The sequence below is a fragment of the Engraulis encrasicolus genome, chromosome 4 (assembly GCF_034702125.1).
Source record: "Engraulis encrasicolus isolate BLACKSEA-1 chromosome 4, IST_EnEncr_1.0, whole genome shotgun sequence".
Lineage (NCBI taxonomy): Eukaryota > Metazoa > Chordata > Actinopteri > Clupeiformes > Engraulidae > Engraulis > Engraulis encrasicolus.
The window spans coordinates 9,668,641-9,674,829 of record NC_085860.1 but is presented as its reverse complement, the minus strand read 5'-3'; the positions used below and the strand labels follow the sequence as shown (position 1 = coordinate 9,674,829).

General features: G+C 41.4%; 1 long non-coding RNA gene across 2 annotated transcripts; it reads right to left on the bottom strand.

Moving 5' to 3' along the window:
* Positions 1 to 882: 882 nt before the first annotated feature.
* On the bottom strand, positions 883 to 3,867 carry LOC134446684 (uncharacterized). 2 transcript variants are annotated; one of them, XR_010034446.1, is made up of 5 exons: positions 3,782 to 3,867; positions 3,571 to 3,635; positions 3,266 to 3,309; positions 3,139 to 3,176; positions 883 to 2,556 (listed from the first exon to the last, which is right to left on the bottom strand). It is a non-coding gene; the product is annotated as an uncharacterized LOC134446684 (long non-coding RNA). The 2 variants fall into 2 exon arrangements; XR_010034445.1 differs by having other exon boundaries at positions 3,571 to 3,849.
* Positions 3,868 to 6,189: the final 2,322 nt, after the last annotated feature.

The following is a 6,189-nucleotide window of genomic DNA, read 5'->3' as shown; positions in this document are numbered from 1 at the left end:
GTTGATTTACGATATGCATGCGTTGGCATTTGCGTTGGCATTTTTGCACAGGGGCGGGGACCGGCCGCGACAGAACCAGAACCAGGGAACGGCAGCTTTTGTGATATGCACCGGAATTCTCATCCGCCTTGTACAGGGTACAGTGGGGTAAATCAAATATAGCCTACCTGTGTAACAATTCGGTTCCTGCCGTACAGTGGGGTAAATCAAATATGGCCTACCTGTGTAACAATTTTGTGATATGCACCGGAATTCTCATCCGCCTTGTACAGGGTACAGTGGGGTAAATCAAATATAGCCTACCTGTGTAACAATTCGGTTCCTGCCGTACAGTGGGGTAAATCAAATATAGCCTACCTGTGTAACAATTCGGTTCCTGCCGTACAGTGGGGTAAATCAAATATAGCCGAATTCCGGTGCATATCGATATCGGTTCCTGCCATACATTTGTCCCACATCGCTTGATGAGAATTCCGGTGCATATCACAAAAGCTGCCACACCGGCCGCGACAGAACACTGCAGATACATTCCTTTGATCAAAGTAGCCTACATCAAATGCACTGTAGCCATGACAGAACCGGCCGCCTCCCGATTTAAAACACCGCTGATAGCCTGATTACACTCATGCCCGTAGGCCTACTCCTTCCCAGTAAAAATAAAATAAAATAACGATTGAATAAATAAGTAGCCCCTCGTGCCTTCTTTATTGGAATGCGGAGGTAGGTGCAATGAAAATATCGGAGTGAGGAGTTAGGTGCAATGAAAAGCGAAAACATTTTATTATTGCCCGTGTTTCGTGGTTGATTTAAGATTTGAGTCTCGTGGTGGATTTACGATATGAATGCGTTGATATGAATGTAGTCTACAACTAAAACGTGTTTTGGCAGCTGATGAATGGCAGCGCATCTTCCTGATTTCCACCTTCTGTTTAAAATGACACGGGGAGTGACATGAAGCCGCCCACCGATTTAAAACACCGCTGGTGATTAGGCTACACTCCTGCCCGTAGGCTATCTTTGAATTTACACTCCTGCCCGTATCCGTATCCACATGCATATGTAGCCTACTGCGTCAGGGCGGTGGGTCCCAGACGCTGATGCTACTGATGCTGATGCACCACTCCTACTCACCTTTTCTCTGAAAGATGCTGATGTAGGCCTAGTCACCACCTTGCCCAGTGGTTTTCAAAGTGTGTGTGTCACAAAGTGTTGATTAAATGGTCTCTCTTAACACTACTCTTACTGTATTATTATAAGGCACTCTAGAATGGTGCAAGAGCTCCCATTCATTTTCAATGGGCGGTATTTTCAATGGGACTATTATTGTATAGGTAGGTTTGATACCTCACTACATCTCCATCCAGAAGAATTGACCAGGATTATTACAGACACGGTATACACTAACATTTAATGTGCATTTACCACTGATATTATAGAAGAAACTCACACGATTTCAAGTATTTATTTACAGTATTTATTTACACACACACACACACACACACACACACACACATGCGCGTGCACAGATTTTGGGGGGCAGGTGCATTGTTTAAAAAAAACACACACAAAAAAACAAATAAGCTTTGAATAATAATAATAATAACACTATAATGATAGTAATAAAAACAAAAGAAATCAACACAAAAACAACTAAAATGTGCCTTACACACACACACACACACACACACACACACACACACACACACACACACACACACACATGCGCGTGCACAGATTTTGGGGGGCAGGTGCATTGTTTAAAAAAAACACACACAAAAAAACAAATAAGCTTTGAATAATAATAATAATAACACTATAATGATAGTAATAAAAACAAAAGAAATCAACACAAAAACAACTAAAATGTGCCTTACACACACACACACACACACACACACACACACACACACACACACACACACACACACACACACACATGCGCGTGCACAGATTTTGGGGGGCAGGTGCATTGTTTAAAAAAATCACACACAAAAAAACAAATAAGCTTTGAATAATAATAATAATAACACTATAATGATAGTAATAAAAACAAAAGAAATCAACACAAAAACAACTAAAATGTGCCTCACGGTAGCCAGACTGAGCCCTCCTTGTGAATCAGGTCTGGAGTAAAGTACTTGGTAAATGTTAAAGGGACACTGTGCAGGAAATGGTCAAAAAAGGTACTGCAACTATGCTGCTCATTGAAACTGGGCTGCATATTGCCAAATTTGGTCTTTACATGAAAGTGTACTAAGTAATAAACAAATATTTTCTAGTATGGTCCGAGTGCAGTCATTTTTGCAGCTGAAAGTGGCTATTTTTGGAAATTCAAAATGGCGGACTATGTTGAAGATCCCTTTTTCATGTATGAAAAGTGCAATTTTTCCAGTCATAATGAATACTTAGAATTTGATGGTGGTTGTGTACTCATGAAAAAGGTAACATTAGTGAAAGGGCAGCATGAATTCTGGAAATAGATTTGAATGTCGATGATAATCAGGCCAGCGTCATGGTGCCTCCCTTCATGGCGAGTGCTGGGGAGCTTTGAGGTCACTGAGAGAGAGAATTGTAAACATTAGACAGCTCTGTAGTTTTTCATTTCTACCAAATCTATAATTGTTAATTTGTACCACAATTGCATGTGAATATATATGTGGAGACAGCAACATGACAGCAGGGAATCTGGCCTTTTCCGCTGGAAAATACTGGTGTAGCTGGGCCATTCATGTCAACACAGTAATTTGCAAGTCGCTCACCCATTTGCAAGTAAGGTTGTTATGACACCCGGTCGCTTTCAGCCATTAAGTGCACTTAGAGCTGTTACTCAACACACTGCTACTATTTCACACATTTTAAACGTTGCCATTTTGCAGGAAGAGGAGCACCAGTTTCATTTCTCAACATTTGAAACAAAACTGTAAACAAAATTAATTGTGACCAGTTGATAATGGTTAATTATGTCCCTTTAAATGACTGTGATTGATGTTGAGGTTTATTTTTAGTTTAGTTTTCAAGTTGTACTCGTACATACATAGTGACATGTACATACATAGTGTAAGTAGTAAAGAAAAAAAATCTGGTTCAAAGCCTTGGATACTGTAGATGTAACATCAATGAAACATGCAACATAATTACCTTAAACTGTCTGCCAGGTTGGAGCGAAATCCTTCCCGCTGAAAAAGAGTTTGTTAACAGTTCATTAACTAGGTCACAAGTAGGGTACAAGTGCTATCGTAACAGTAATTTGCTGTGTAGTACTTACCATTCTGGGCATGGTTCCCATTTCAGAAGTCTTTGGAACACTCCCTGTGAAGGGAATACAATTATGTAATTTGTAGTTTGTAAAAGTGTGTATACACTGCAATTACCATTACATGACTTGTCTTTATTCCGTAAAATGCACCATTCACTTGTATAGATCCATACATTGTTCAAACATGGTATAATTTTGAATGATTTACTTGTTAATAAGTGAGAGGCAACCCCGTACCAATTATATTTTCCCCTAACGTTAACACCAGTTTATTATTTCTACTGTACTTTTCATATGCAATAAGCATGTCTTACCCTCCTTGTTCTTTCTTTCAAAACCCCAGCAATGGGGTATGTTTCGGCCTGGTGGTACTGGCACGCTGATAACAGAAAAGGGACAAATAAGTTACTTATTACTCCGGTAACAATATTTAATTGAGAGACCACTGGTTTGAGAGACCACTGGTTCACTACTGGTTAACACATGCACACTTAAGTGATTTATTATGTAGTCATTTGCGCTTACCTCGTTGTTTTCTCACCAGGCCGGCAACTCTTCTTTTGCCTACATGATTTGATATAAACAAGTATTTACTCAAATTGTAGCATATGTCAACACAATTAGATTTCACAGATAACATACAACATATGAAATGATCTCCAGTGCAGCAGCAGTGCCATCCATGTCACCCCCAGCAGCAGCACTGGCATTCATGCCCTCAGTAGCACCCAGGACAGAAAACACAACATTTAAATTAAACTGTTAAAAAACTCTGTTAAGCTATTGCCATTCCACCAAGAACTAAGTGATTGCTGTGAGTTATTCAGCCAGTGGAATGTGCTGTGTGTGTGTATGTGTGTGTGTGTGTGGGGGGGGGGGGGCCTTTTTTTTGTTTTGTTCCACTGCTGCATGTGTATGTTTGTGTTGTAAATAAATACTTGAATGTTTGAACATGCCTCTCGTGTGAGTTTCTTTACTTGGTAGGTTCTTGCATATGAAATGTATAGTGTGTCTTTAATAGCCTAATATTCATAGTCAATTCTTCTATCCCATTTAAAGGCTTAAACATTACATTATGAATTGCCGGTATTACTTTTCAAGGTTAAAGTCCCTCTAGCAATGCTTGGGGTTAGGTGTCCTGCTCAACGGCACTTCAGCCATGGATGGAGGTGTAGGGAGAGGTTAGGGTGGGATTAAAACCTACAACCCCATAGATAGAAAGAACACATAAAATAATACAGTAATCAACACTTTGTGACCCCCCCCCCCACACACACACACACACACACACACACTTTGAAAACCACTGGTCAATGTGGTGACTAGGCCTACATCAGCATCAGCATCTTTCAGAGAAAAGGTGAATAGGAGTGGTGCGTGCATCACCATCAGTGGAGCATCAACGTCTGGGCATGATCATAGGGTGACCATCTGTCCGGACTTCGGGTGGACAACCCCGCACCCTAACCCACCGCCCTGTCGCAGTAGTCCTACCCGTGGCTTCAAATCGCCGGTGGGCGGCTTCATGTAAATTCAAAGATAGCCTACGGGCAGGAGTGTAATTACCAGCGGTGTTTTAAATCCGGAGGCGGCTTATGTCACTCCCTCCCCGTGTAATTTTAAACAGAAGTTGTAGACTACATGCATATCGTAAATCAACCACGTAGTTTTCAAATGCCAACGCATGCATAGGCCTATCGTAAATCAACCACGAGACTCAAATCTTCTGTCGCAGTAGTCCTACCCGTGGCTTCAAATCGCCGGTGGGCGGCTTCATGTAAATTCAAAGATAGCCTACGGGCAGGAGTGTAATTACCAGCGGTGTTTTAAATCCGGAGGCGGCTTATGTCACTCCCTCCCCGTGTCATTTTAAACAGAAGTTGTAGACTACATGCATGCATATCGTAAATCAACCACGTAGTTTTCAAATGCCAAATCTTAAATCTTAAATCAACCACGAAACACGGGCAATAATAAAATGAAGTGTAATCAGGCTATCAGCGGTGTGGAGTAGGGCTACGGGCATGAGTCTCCCCGTGTCATTTTAAACAGAAGTTGTAGACTACATGCATGCATATCGTAAATCAACCACGTAGTTTTCAAATGCCAAATCTTAAATCTTAAATCAACCACGAAACACGGGCAATAATAAAATGAAGTGTAATCAGGCTATCAGCGGTGTGGAGTAGGGCTACGGGCATGAGTGTAATCAGGCTATCAGCTGTGTTTTAAATCGGGAGGCGGCCGGTGTGGCTATCAGCGGTGTGGAGTAGGGCTACGGGCATGAGTCTCCCCGTGTCATTTTAAACAGAAGTTGTAGACTACATGCATGCATATCGTAAATCAACCACGTAGTTTTCAAATGCCAAATCTTAAATCTTAAATCAACCACGAAACACGGGCAATAATAAAATGAAGTGTAATCAGGCTATCAGCGGTGTGGAGTAGGGCTACGGGCATGAGTGTAATCAGGCTATCAGCTGTGTTTTAAATCGGGAGGCGGCCGGTGTGGCAGCTTTTGTTATATGCACCGGAATTCAAGCGATGCGCAAATGCCAACGCATGCATATCGTAAATCAACCACGTAGTTTTCAATGCATATCGTAAATCAACCACGAGACTGAAACCGTAAATCAACCACGAAACACGGGCAATATCGTGAATTCACCACGTCCTTGTACACAATTTCCCCCAGAAATTCCCCCATTTTTTTCGTGAAGACTTTACGACTGGCGCGAGATAGGGCTCGAATCTAAGCCCTAATCTAAACAATAGGACCTATATAGGACTAAATATAACCAGCGATCTCCTTCTCTTAGACCCATAGACATGTGTTTGGGCTTGTTCGAAAGCTGCGAATCTTAGCTTTTCACAGGTTTTTACGAAACGTTTTTTTGTTCTTTCAATCCAAAGTTATATAACTTTAAGCGGCC